The 13,833-nt window shown below is 45.5% G+C and overlaps 1 long non-coding RNA gene across 2 annotated transcripts; it reads right to left on the bottom strand.

Annotated features, from left to right (window-relative positions):
* Nucleotides 1-4,064: 4,064 nt before the first annotated feature.
* Nucleotides 4,065-13,621, bottom strand: LOC134809455 (uncharacterized). 2 transcript variants are annotated; one of them, XR_010155276.1, is made up of 3 exons: nucleotides 13,293-13,621; nucleotides 11,274-11,434; nucleotides 4,065-6,537 (listed from the first exon to the last, which is right to left on the bottom strand). It is a non-coding gene; the product is annotated as an uncharacterized LOC134809455 (long non-coding RNA). The 2 variants fall into 2 exon arrangements; XR_010155277.1 differs by lacking the exon at nucleotides 4,065-6,537 and adding an exon at nucleotides 8,789-11,137 and having other exon boundaries at nucleotides 13,293-13,400.
* Nucleotides 13,622-13,833: the final 212 nt, after the last annotated feature.

The following is a 13,833-nucleotide window of genomic DNA, read 5'->3' as shown; positions in this document are numbered from 1 at the left end:
GGAAAGAGGAATCCCATAAGGCATTGTGCAGTGCCAGAGGGCTGGTAACTGAGGGGTTGTCAACCCATTAGGCTTGAAGGAGTGATGAAAGGAAGCAGGTTCCTGCAGGCAGAGGGACCAACTTACATGGAGGATGCTCGGATGCCTGTCCCCAGATACGCTTCAGTGAAGGATTCACTGCCCAGCTGCTGACAGTGGTGTCTGCAGAGAGCTTCCGGCTTCAGCGCCTCAGAGATTGCCTCAGCTGCATGCCACTGTCATGCCAAGGTTGTGCCCCTTCCTGGTGCAGCCTAATATCCAGTGACTGACAGATGTGAGAATATAAGGGCCTGGCCCTCTTGTCCCAACCAGGTGACTCTGAAGGGCCATTCTAGCTCCAGGTCCTCCAGTGGGGTTGGCCAAGATAGTCAGTGGTCCTGCCTCAACAGCTGAATTCCCCCCGTGCCTGGTCCTACTTCCTCATCTTCCTTTCACATGTGTCAACATGAACACTCCCTGATAACCATCCTGCATACCAAACCCCATCTCACATTGTTTCCCACGTGTATGGGTTGAACTGTGGGTCCCTCAAAGAGAAGATCACAGCCCAAGCCTTGGAGAATGCTCATGGTTAAGTTCGTCGTAGGATATTCAAGGAGAAGAAACCATTTTAAGAAGCGTAGACTAGGCCAGGTGCTGTGGCTCATCCCTGTAATCCCACCACTTTGGGAGGCTGAGGCAAGAGGATCACTTGAGCCCAGGAGGCCAGTCTGGGCAACATGGCGAAATGCTGTCTCTACAAAAAATACAAAAATTAACCAGATGTGGTGGTGTGCACCTGTAGTCTCAGCTACTTGAGAAGCTGAGGTGGGAGGATGGCTTAAGCCTGGGAGGTCAAAGATTCACTGAGCTGAGACTGCACCTCTGTACTCCAGCCTGCACAACAGAGAAAGACACTGTCTCAAAAAAAAAAAAAAAAAAACACGACTGCATACCAATGTCAAATAAAGGAGAAGCTCAATGACTGACATGGCTGTAATTAACCGGGATCTTTGATTGCAAGTAATATAAATCCAAGTAAAATTGGCTTAAGCAAAAACGTTGGCTCACTAATGGAAAATTTAAGTGACATTCCTTCAGGTATGGTGGACCCAGGCGCTTAACATATGACGTGAAAATTCAAGCTCTCTCTAAACCTCTTGGTTCTGCTTCCCTATGTACAAAATCAGGGTTTTGCTAACAAGACAAAGTAGAGAATGTCTTCTGTACTGGGAGTTAATAGGTTACTGAGACAAGTAAAACCTTCCATTTTTAGGTGACCTCTCTTCACATCATGGCACCCAGCATCTCTAGATTTGCATTTTCCTAATCCCAAGTCGAGCTGAACATGGAGCCTCTGTCTTTGCTACAGTTTTGATAAAAAGCCAGGTAATGGGATATATTGAGTGATTGGGATCATTTTTCCAGTTATGAACAAATTGCTGTGGACAAGGGAACTCAATACTTCTATAACAGCATAAGTAACATGTCAACTCCAAAAGACAAAGGTGGTGTTAGTCTCAGCTTGAACTGAGACTTCTGCAGGGCCGGTTTCCCAAGGGAAATATGGATTCTGTCAATAAAGTCAAGGAATTGGATGTTGGACAGAGAGAAGCAACAAACGTCTCCTGTAAAGATGGAACAGCCAGATGTTTAAACATGGAGGCTTCTTCATGAAACCCCATGATAAACCATACTTAAATATATCTAGGTAGCTGAGCTGATCATGTGCCTCTCCTCCATGTGTCATCTTGTAAGTCACATCCTTTATTCCCAGTAACCCTGTTCATTCTGAATTCTGGAAATAACGTCATCAGATCCACAACTGTTGAGCTTTTGGGAGGGAAAGAATCTCCCTCCACATGTGTGGTGATATTCTTGGAAGAGTGATTTGTGGGCAGTAAAAATGAATCATTTTGCAAAGAAGGGTGAATTTATACCATAGAAATGACTTTCAGGGTAATAGCGCCTCCTCCCCCAAGTGGATCTGATGGGGATGGAATGTTCTGTGCTCTGGGTCTCACAAGTGATTCAGGCACTTACTGAGCACAAGAGTTGTGTGACTAGCACATGAATAATGCAACTGCGTGCTTTATAGATTTTATTCTAGAGGAGCAAGAGGAGAGAATGTAGGAGGAAGATGTGGTACATTGAAAAGACCAAAAGGAAAACTTGCTCATTTCTACTAATTGGTAACCTGGTAAGCAGTGATGGGAGTTTGCTAGTCTCTGTAACCTGTGATTGCCTATCCAACAACCCTTCCCAACCTTGCCACCAGGTTAGCTGAACCTGATTTTGTGCAGGTATGAGGCAGCCATGGCCTCAGGTAGGCCAGGTCACGCCCAGTGCTGATGGAATCGTGTGTGGCATAGACTGCTGGTTATCACCCAGTAAGCTGCACTTTCTCCCCTTTAAATAGCAATAGAAATTCCAATTTTTTTTTGTGCCCATGGCTGTGCAGGATAGACATTTCTCAGCCTTTGTTACAGCCAGGTAAGGCCATGTGATTGAGATTTGTCCAGGTGGAGTCAGCATATGTAGAATGTACAATTCTAAAAGTGTCCATTATAGAAAGGAACTTTGCTTTTTTTTTTTTTTTTTTTTAAGATGGAGTCTTGCTCTGTCACCCAGGCTGGAGTGCAGTGGTGCTATCTCGGCTCACTGCAACCTCTGCCTCCCGGGTTCAAGTGATCCTCCTGCCTCAGCCTCCTGAGTGGCTGGGACTAGAGGTGCGCGCCACCACGCCCGGCTAATTTTTGTATTTTTAGTAGAGACGGGGTTTCACCATGTTGGGGAGGATGGTCTCGATCTCTTGACCTTGTGATCCACCCGGCTTGGCCTCCCAAAGTTCTGGGATTCAGGCGTGAGCCACCGCACCCGGCCTGGAACTTTGCTTTTCCTCTCTTTTTCTTTCCTCTGGTGCTGGAATGAGTGCAAGAGGACTGGAGCTGGAGCAGCCATTAGGGGCTATGAAGCAACTTGGAGTGGAACCATGCACAGAGGAGCATGAGATTAGAAAGAGCCTGGGTTCCTGAAGTAGAGGTGCCCAACTGCATAGCCAGGCTTCCAAAATGTGAAAGAAAGCAACTTCTGTCTTGTTTAGACACTGTTATACGAGGTTTTTCTGTTCCCTTCCGGCCAGTGTAATTCTTACCTATACACAAGCTCATCCCATGTCCTCATAAAAGTTTGGTTGAGCATGGGGCATGTGAAGTTATTTTGAAAAAGGAGATATAAAGGGACATTAATGAGACTCTAGGAATTTTTCCTCGATCTTAAAGATTGAGACAAAACAGAGATCTTTCACTTGTCTGTCTCCGGGGGTTGGTTTTTTTTGTTTGTTTGTTTGTTTTGTTTTGTTTGCCTATGATGCTAAAACTTCAACAGCAAATGTGGGATGTTGGAAGGATCCATCCCGAAGTTGAGCAGAGGCTGGCAGGACAGTTAGTGGGGAAGAACCTGTATCCTTGGTGACAGCAATGAACCACCTGATGAATCCCTTGGGGAGCCATTTCATATCCAGACTTGTTGTTACAGGAGATAACATGTTTACTTTTTAAAAAATACTTTCCCTTGTGTTCTTGTGTTCTCGTTCTTTCCCTCCTCCTCCTCCTTTCTTCTTCTTCTTCATCCTCTTCCTCTTCCTCCTCTCCTTCTTCTTCTTCTTCTTCTTTTCTTTTCTCTCTCTCTCCTCTCTCTCTCTCTCTGTCTCTGTCTCTCTCAACTGGAAACATTCTTACAGATACATTAATCAGTTCCTTTCTTTGTAAATCCAGGCTAGTGAGTCAGGGTATAAATAACAGTGATAACAACAACAGTAGTAGTACACACTGACATTGATCAGTCATGGATGGAGCATGATCTGTGCTAAGTGCTGTGCATGAACTTAATCTCACTCCCTTCCCCAAGAGGTGCTCTTATCCTTTCATTTTCCAGATGAGGAAATTGGGGACTAGAAAGCATACACAGTGTAGTGCAGGAAAAATATCTTTTCCTTCTACTCCTCTAAGACTCATCTGGGGCCCCTGTAACAGAAGGCAGATTAACGAGAGAAACACATACTAATTTATTTAATATATGTATTTTACATGACACAGGAGAGTATGAGAAAGTGAAGACCCAAAGAAGTCGTTAAACCTGAATGTATTTATGCTAGGTTTGATGAAGAATGGAGAATCTTGGGAAAATGTGACAGGACAAAAGAAAGGTATGAAGTAAGAGCGGTCAGCTGGGGAAGGCAGCAAGCCTGCATCTAGGTTCCTCTACATGTCCTTGTGACTTGGAGATAAGGATCCTCCTCTTCTCCAGGCATAGAAAGGGCACCTCTCATAGAGGGGCTTATGACCTGCCTCAGGGAAAGGTCAGAGAGATCTTCCTGCACCTGCTGTTTTACAGATTCCTTCAGCTTGAAACAGTCAATGTGCCAAGGTGTCATATTTGGGGGTAGCAGGTCCTGGAGCCTGTCAGTAGCTTGCTCAAGTTCTCTTAGTTACCAAATGGCAGATCTGGGATTCAGAAGCAGGGAGGCAGTATGGCAAGGGGCTTACACGCATTTGCACTGGGCTCATGGGACCTGTGTGCCTGTACCTCTCTGGTGTCTCAGCCTTCAGAGGTGAAATGAGAGGGTTAGACTTCAGGCTTTTCAAAGCCCCTTTCTGATCTGAACATGGACATTTAGGGGGCACTCGGGGCTCCTCCCCTCCCTGATCTCATGTTCCTCAAATATTTTAGAGGGTGTGGGTTGGGGTGGTAATTTTTTATATTGAAATAACTTGAGATGTATAGAAAACTTACAGGAATAGTGCAAAAAACAACTCACCAGTACCTTTTACCCAGATCCCCCACTGATGAATATTTCACCACACTTGCTTGGGGGTGGGAGAGGGAAGGAGGAAGAGAAGGGGTGGGGGAAGAAATGGGATGGAGAAAGAATGCTCCTTCATCCCTAAATATTTCAGCATTTATTTCCTAAGAACAAGCGTCCTTACATAAAGATAATACAATCACCCAAATCAGGAAATTAACATGGAGAGAAATGCAACCATCCAATCGAGGGGCCCTTTCAGATGCAGCTGCCTGCCTCAAAGATGGCCGTCATAAACACCCTTTCCTCTCTGGTCTAGGATCAAATCCACGTTGCTTTTGGGTGTCCCTTCTATTCAGTCTTTTTCCATTGGAAATGGCTCCTTAGCCTTCCCTTTGATTTTCGTGACCTTGATGTTTTTCGGGAATACAGACCAGTTACTGTTGTAGACTGTCCCTCAGTTTGGGTTTGTCTGATGTTTCCTTGTGATTAGATTCAGGTTAGACATTTTGGCCAGAAATGTCACAAAAGCGATGTGTTTTTCTCAGTGCATCCTATCAGAAGGCACACAATGTCAATTTGTCCCATAACTGGTGGCGTTAAATTTGGTGGCTTTGAAAGAGACTTTGAGACTTTGAATATCATATGTGGAGACGCTATGAATGCCTGTTCCTCAGCAAACTTAGGCCCACTTGTTTTAGCACCCATTGATGATTTTTGACAGGATCAATTATTAAATGCTGGGTGCCTTGAAAGCTGCTCCACCCACTGTGACCCTGAGCAGGCCACCTTCCCCAGAGTGGGGCCCCTCTGCCACATTGGAGGGGTGAGAATCCTTGGCTGTGACCCTGTTGTTCAAGGGCCCAGGCCATGCTGGGCATCCTCAGATGTGGGCTCCTTTCTTTCCTCCATGCTGCAAGGTGGGCTTGAGAGCAGCTTCCTCTCATGATGAGTGATGAGGTCTCCACCATGGGACTTTGAGGAGAGACAGGGGAGACATACAGGACTCTGATATTTCAGCAGCAGCATCACACTGCTCTTAACTGCATTCCCAATACTGACCTGATCCATCTCTGGCTCTGATGCTGTTCAGCTCTTCTCCTAGTGTCTCCTCCCCCTTTTCTCAATGTGGTAAGATATTGCAAGATACAATTGCAAGATACAAATTTAGAGTCATTTGAAATTTAGAGTCATATATAACAAAAGAGAGACGTTATCTTGTTCCTTGTACCTTTTGCCACCTATAAAGTTTCTACAAGTGGGGGAGGAAGTGTAAGGACCAGAAAGGAAGGAAAGAAGGCTTAGATGCTGGTCATTCCAGACACTGCTACAGAACTGAGCCCGTTGCGGAGTGGCAAAACCCTCATGTTGATTGGGGAATCCGAAAACCGGGGCTTGTACTCTCATTCTGGGGAGAATCCAGGGAAGTTGCGAGAGCCCAAAACTTAGCATAGACCTGAGTAATTCAGGGAAGAGGCACAGCTGTAGCACAGAGAGCTGGCATCCTGAAAGGCACAGTGGCTAGACGTGAGGAAGGACATACAGCTGCTGGCAGGACGAGGAGAAAATGAGGCATGTCAGCAGATCCAGGGTGGAGTGGGAGAGAGAACCACACTGCAATCTGCACACGCCATCCTCAGCGCCAACTTCCATCCCAGGGTAACTCATCACCCAAGACAGTTACTGGAGCTCCAACTGTCACACCAAGCTCCAGCCTGCAATAAGGAAAAAGCGGGGGAGGGCAAAACGGCCTGTTGGTTAGACGAGTCAGTATCCTTTACAGGGCCTTCCTGGAAGCCCCACACACAACTTCCACTTTTTATCTCATTGACTAGAATAAGAGTCACACCCAGCTACAAGGGAAGTAGGGTCATGTGGTCTTTTGGCTGAGCACTGAATTAAAAACTGGGGTCGTTACTAAGTAGGAAGGGGAAAATGGATATGGGGTGGCACCTAACAGTCTCTTTCTCTTTTCTCATTTATTTATTTATTTAGAGGCACGGTCTCACTCTGTCACCGAGGCTGGAATGCAGTGGTGAGATCTTGGTTCACTGCAGCCTCAGCCTCTCAGGCTCAAGGGATCCTCCCACCTCAGCCTCCCAAGTAGCTGGGACCACAGGCATGCGCCACCACACCTGGCTAATTTTTTGTATTTTGGGTAAAGATGGGGTTTCACCATGTTGCCCAGGCTGATCTCAAACTCCTGGGCTCAAGTGATCTTCCTGCCTCAGCCTCCTAAAGTGCTGGGATTACAGGGGTGAGCCACTTCTTCCGACCTGGCAGTCTCTTTCAAGTCTTGCCTTTTCTGTCTCTACATTTTTTCTCTCTCCTCCTTCCCACTTTTCTGGGCCTCACCTCTTCTTCTCTAGCTCTGAGTTCCAACCTCACTTTACAGCACCCTGAAGGAGCTACCAGCCTCATTTCTGTCACCTCTGCACAAAGGGGCACTGTTGCATCCCATTGGTGGGAGTTGGTAGAACATGCTGGTGCTGTCATGGTTGCCTTGCCCACATGTTTTCAGTTTCATGTGGTTGCAATGGATATGCTTCCTTCCTGACGCCAATTCAAGTTTCAGCCCATGTCCTGTTGCCCATTGTGCGTGGTGGTCTGTGTGTGGACACAGGCCAAATAAGTCATTCTGTAGCCTCCAGTAAGGTGACCAGGTGGCCCAGGGGGCCCGAGCTGACTTTGGTACCAAAAGCCTGCAGGACAGGTATCTTGGAAAATGCTGTGGAGTCTCCCTTTTCCTAAGGGAAAGAGATGAAAGAAGAAGGAACTGACATTTAAGTGACTGTCATGTACTAAGTCTTGTGCTAATGATTCTCAGATGTGATCTTGTGTGATTTTGGTGCAAGAACATCAAAACTATGAGGCAGGTAGGTACTTCTCCTAGTATGAGTTCTACCCAAAGCAGACCCTGAGACAAGGACTTGGGTGCACATAGTTTATTTGGGCCAGAAAGGACAAGTAAGGAAATGGTATGTTGGTAAATGTCTAACATCTGGCTGTCCAACAACAACAACAACAGGCCGGGCAAGGTGGCTTATGCCTGTAATCCCAGCACTTTGGGAGGCAGAGGTAGGTGGATCATCTGAGGTCAGGAGTTTGAGACCAGCCTGGCCAACATGGTAGTCTCTACTAAAAATACAAAAATTAGCTGGGCGTGGTGGCAGGTGCCTGTCATTCCAGCTACTGGGGAGGTTGAGGCGAGAGAATTGCTTAAATCCAGGAGGCAGAGGTTGCAATGAGCCAAGATCGTGCCACTGCTCTCCAACCTAGGCAACAGAGGGAGACTGTCGCAAAAAAAAAAAAAAAAAAAAAAAAAATCAATAACAACAACAACCTGATTTATAGCATCTGGGGATTTCCCTGGTATAAATATGACACCATAGTCAATTTTAGGTCACCATCATGACATCACTGAACACAGAGGGAAGAGATGCACACATTGATTCTCAAAAACCTATGTAAGCTGGTACCAGCACATCAAAAGGAAGAGCTAGCCAAGATAAAGCCAATGAAGCGTGCCTTAATAAGCAGGTCACTAACGTGGACACATGGAACTCACTCTCATGGGTGCACTCTGTGAAACAGCATGGAGCACACCTCAGAATCCACTCACAGGGACACTGGCACACTTACCCATCTGACTCTATTCCCTACTGATTGAAGTTAACTTTCCCCCAGCTCCAATTAGGTCTCCAGATCTTTGAGAAAGCTCACCTAGTGCCAAAAATAAAGCCTTCCAGCAGAGAAGAGAGAGGCACAGGTATTTGAGATGGGAATTATTAGCATGCTGGAAAATGCCTTTGCCTGCAGCTGCAGGTGAACTCAGGTGGCCCAAGGGTATAGGGGATAAAGCAGCAGTAGTACTGGAATCTGCAACAGGAGGAAACACACTTTTTCTGTAAAGGACCAGACAGTAAATATTTCAGGCTTTGCGTGCCACATATGGTCACTGTCACATATTTTTCAAGTTTTTTATTTGCTTGTGGTTTACAAGATTTTAAACATATAAAAAACATTAAAAAACCTTCTTAGCTTGTGGGGCTGAACAAAATGAGTCTGAGGGCCACAGATTGCCAAGGCCTGTCCTACAGACCAGCAATAGCAGCACCCAGGAGCTTGCAAAAGTGCAGATTCCCAGGCACCACCCCAGCTACTGAATACAATCTGCATTTTAGCAAGGTGTACACAGTAATGTTTGAGGAACACTATGCTGCTGTACTATCATTTCCATCATACAGATAAGGACACTCAGTCCTTAGAGAGGCTGAGTCACCTGATAGAAGCCGCAAAGAGCCAGGACTCAAATCCAGGCCTGACTGATCCCAAGGCCATTCTCTTCACAGGTCTGGTTATAATTGTAAATAATCTATAAAAAATTTCAATTCCCATATGATATGGTTTGGATGTTTGTCCCTTCCAAATCTCATGTTGAAATGTGATCCCCAAAATTGGAGGTGAGGCCTAGTGGGAGGTGTTTGGCTCTTAGGGGGTGGAGCCCTCAAGAGTGGCTTGGTGCCAACCCCATGGTAACGAGTTCATGCAAGATCTGGTGGCATGAACCAGAGTCTGGGACCTCCCTCCCCTCTCTCTTCCTCCCTCTCCCACCATGTGACACACCTGCTCCCCCTTCTCCTTCCACCATGAGTGGAAGCTTCCTGAGGCCTCACCAGAAGCAGATGCTGGTGCCACACTTCTTGTACCGCCTGCAGAACCATGAGCCAAAATAAACCTCTTTTCTTTATAAATTACCCAGCCTCAGGTACTCTTTTATAGCTATGCTAAATGGGCTAATATACCATATTTAAAGTAAGATGGCTACTTTAAAATAATATCTAAGCAATTTTGTAGTGACATCATTGGAGGAGCCCTGTACATGGGGAAATGAGTCATTTTAGCAATCCGTTTACAGAAAGACAGGCGATGTGGAGCTCCAGAAAGGAGTTCCTGTGTCTGTGATGACCATCTTCCTTACACATGATCTTAGGTATCTTAGAAGCAGACCGAGTCCCTCAGTAGATTGGAACCTCCTTGAGAGCAGGAACAGGGTATTCTCTTCCCCTGATGACCTCTCAAAGGATTAGTAAATTGATTCTCTAAAGGAATACAAACAGGAAGTGCACAGAATCCCACCACTGGTTAGACCCTAATTACACTCTTTTTTGTGTGTTGTGGGTTAGAGGTTAGCTTAAGAGATTCAACCTTGCAACTAATTCTTCCCAAGGCACCAGGCTGACTGGGACTCCTACCCTGCTGTGTAGGACAGTGTCATGGTGTGGAAGTGAGGGCTTAAGTCAAGCCCAAAGATGACTTCCAGACAGTCAGATCTGCTTTTTCCTTCTAGGGATTCTATTATATGCATGTTGGGTGTCACGGACGTCATTTTTTTTTCTTCTTTGATTCTCACCTCTTTAATCTTTTCCACAGAGCTCTTGAAGAAGCTCTTAAGCCTATCTCTCTCTTCTGTGATCTTGGTTTTCTTCAGTGACTCAGGAAAGGCACTGCTTCTATTGTGTTTTTAATATGACACCTATAATTTTCATCTGCAGTCTTTATAGACTGGATTATGGATCTTGGATTATGTTTATTCTTCATGACAACCTGCTGTCATTTAATAGATATGATGGGTCTTTAAGTTATCTTGAAAATACTAATGATGACTTACCTAGTTTCACATGTTTTTCTTTCAAGATAAATTTGCTGTTTTCACATTGGCCCCTTTCCATTGCCACAAACAGTAAATTCTTTTTTGTTTTCTTATTTATTCAGAGAATAGCCTATATTTGCAAATTACTGAGATGGGCTAAGGTTCTTTCAGAGACTGTATTCATCCATGTCTGAATCACTGATACTCAGATGAAGGAGAAAGACCATGCAAGATAGTAATGTTAATGGGCAGGGTCCTGAAACTAGACTGCCTGGGTTCAAGTCCCAGTTCCACCACTTTCTAGCTATGTGATTTGGGGTAAGTTACTTGACTGGGCTGAACCTCAGTTTCTTCCTCCATAAAATGGAGATATTAATAATGCTGACCTCCTGGGTTTATGTCGTGAGGATTCTATGAGCCTAGATATAGGGTGCATAGAAGAGTGCCCAGCATATGGTAAGCTCAGAGAAAGTGTTAGCTGTGAAGATGATGATGACAATGATAACAGTAATAATTTTACTCCATTCATGCAGACTCCTCTGTTTGCTTTCCGAATTCATTGTTTCTGTGAAGCCAGGTCAAGCCAGTCTTTAATCTTGTCTTGAACCATCACATTTTGCAGAAGTTCTTTAAGGTTTCTGGCATATGGCTTTAGGACTCTTCTGTGGTATAATAATGTAATAAAATTATTATTTTCTTCAGAGCAAAATCTGCCCTCCCACACAAGAAGGAGTTATTTTTCTTGGGAGATATTTTAGCTCACATTCCATAGAAAATAGAGCCTGAGATGATGCTTACCTGACCGTGCTTATTGGGGGTGCAATCCCAGGCCACAAGAATAAGGGAACAAAGAAATGAGGTGGAGAAGGAAGGAACGCAAATGTAGGTGGTGCATTACCAATTGGGCTGGCCACAGCTTCACAATGAAACACAGCAGGTTGCTTGTTCATGCAGTACATCTGCAGAGAAGTAAAAGAGGTACTCCTAAGCCTCAGAAGAGTCCATCAGGGGAGCAAAGTGCAAGGAATTTAACTGTGGCTCCTTCACTGCCAGGTCTCTCCTTGGTCAACATTAGCTCCATGGGGCATTGACTCATGCCATTTCTGGGTGGTGTCATCCCCATCTAAGCAGCCACTGAGGAAGCCAAATTCCACACCCCAAAGCGTGATGCTTCTCCTGGGCCTGGAAGTAGAGGGAGGAGCCAGGGCCCTGATGAGTCAGGTCAGTCCTGGGCCTCAGAGTGGGCATGACGGGGGTCATGGGAAGGCTTTGCCTTTACTCCAGGGGAGACTGATGCTGCTGCGGGGATTAGAATATGGGGACCTAGGATACAGATGTGAGCCCCTCCCTGATAGAATATTGAGAGGATAATTTTATTTTCTCCAGGACAGTGTATGCCCAGCCACCCAAGAAACATCCATTTTTTTAGGAGGTGTTTTAGCTCATGTTGCCTAAAGATTAAAGCTTAGAATAGTGAAGCTGAGCAAATATATGGAGGCCCATAAGTTGCATCCTATGCAGTTTGAATATCTAAGAATATTTGAGAAACAGTGTTTGTTCATTGAACTAGTTTTTTGTTTTTGTTTTAAGCAAACAGGATCTTGCTCTGTCACCCAAGCTAGAATGCAGTGGCATGATCATGGCTCACTGCAGCCTCAACCTCCCAGGCTCAATGATCCTCCCCCCTCAGCCTCCTGAGTAGCTGGTACTATAGATGACTGACACCATGTCCAGCTTTTTTTTTTTTTTTTGGTAGAGACAGGATCTTACTATATCATCCAGGCTGGTCTCAAATTCCTAGGCTCAAGTGATCCTCCTGTCTTGGCCTCCTAAAGTGCTGGGATTATAGGAGTAGGCCACCACCTCTGGCCTGAACTGATTTTTAAAGGGAGAAATCCAGGGCTCTTTTCTCTTGAGTAGGGAATGTGAGCTGATGGTCAGAGTGGAAATGCACAGAGGCCAGGGGCTGGAGGAGATGAGATAGCCAATTCCTTAAGAGGAAGTGAGGGGGAAGACAGAGAGGTTTTTAGAGTTTTATGAAGTTCAGTCTGGGCAGTGCTATAAATACCCTTTCTCATTTTCCTTGAGATCATCAGCCCCGTCTATATTACCTCCTAATAGTTTGTAAAACTGATCTATTTGAGGCAGGGGCACTGGCCCCAGTGCTGAGCTCAGCCTCAAAGAAGGCACAGGGTAAGCTGAGGATTACATTGAGATGTTTGCTTTGCCTGGGGTTCACCAGGTGCCAGCTTTTCCTCTGCATTAGACAGATTTTTGATTTCAAACAACAGAAATTAACTCTGGCTTTCTTCAGTGGAGAAGGAATTGAGAAAGAATATTGGGGACTGGACAGGGCAGGAATCAAGGCAGTTGCAGTAGGTCAATCAACAGGAAGACCCACAATGAATTTTAACAGGAAGCATCTGCCTAGGATGCTACCACTACCACGGCCAGGAAGAAATTAACCACCCTGCGGCTTTGCCTCACTCCCTGCAGATTTAGAGTCCAATTAGCTCAGCCCAGTCAGATGTGTATATATCCTGCCTGCCAGGGGAGCACAGGGAACTGTTGTGAGAGGCAAGGAACCGCGTTCCAACAATTACTACACACATGAGGCGGGAGGGGGTGGATTCTGCTTGTAATTCCGCTTGGAGAAGCAGGAGGCCACAGTCATTAAAGGTACTAGCTCTGGGATCAGATAGCCTGGATTTGAAGTCAAGCTTGGCCATTTTCTTGCTTAATGTACCTGGATAAGTCACTTTAACTCTCCGCTTTTCAGTTTCCTTGCCTATGAAATGAAGCAAAAACAATCCTTACCTTAAAATATCATTATGGGCTGGGTGCAGTAGCTCACTCCTGTAATCCCTGCACTTTGAGAGGCAGAAGTGGGAGGACTGCTTGAGGCCAGAAGGTTGAGGTTACAGTGAGCTACAGTCACGCCACTGCACCCTAGCCTGGGCAACGGAGCGAGACCCAGTTTCTAAAAGAACCCAAAAAGCTTCGTTATAAGAAGAAAAAAATTAATTTAGTTAAAACATTTAAAGCATCATTATGAAGATTAAGGGTTAAAGCCCTGAAAACATTGTTAGGGCCAAAAATTGTTAGCAACTTGTATTAGTTTCCTGTGGCTGCTGTAACAGATACCACAAAAACTGGCTCGGTTAGGAAAACAGAAATGTACTCTGTCACTGTCTGGAAGCTAGAAATTTAAAGTCAAGGTGTCAGCAGGACTGCACTCCCTCTGGAGGCTGTAGCAGGGATTCTGTTCCCTGCTGCTTCCAGCTTCTGGTGGACCCTGGCATTGCTTAGTTTGTGGCCACATCACTCCAATCTCGGCCTCTGCCTTCATGTGGACTTT

This window comes from Pan troglodytes, chromosome 2, assembly GCF_028858775.2.
Source record: "Pan troglodytes isolate AG18354 chromosome 2, NHGRI_mPanTro3-v2.0_pri, whole genome shotgun sequence".
Classification (NCBI taxonomy): domain Eukaryota; kingdom Metazoa; phylum Chordata; class Mammalia; order Primates; family Hominidae; genus Pan; species Pan troglodytes.
Note: the sequence above shows the minus strand (reverse complement) of the source record. Positions and strands in the feature narration are given on the sequence as shown.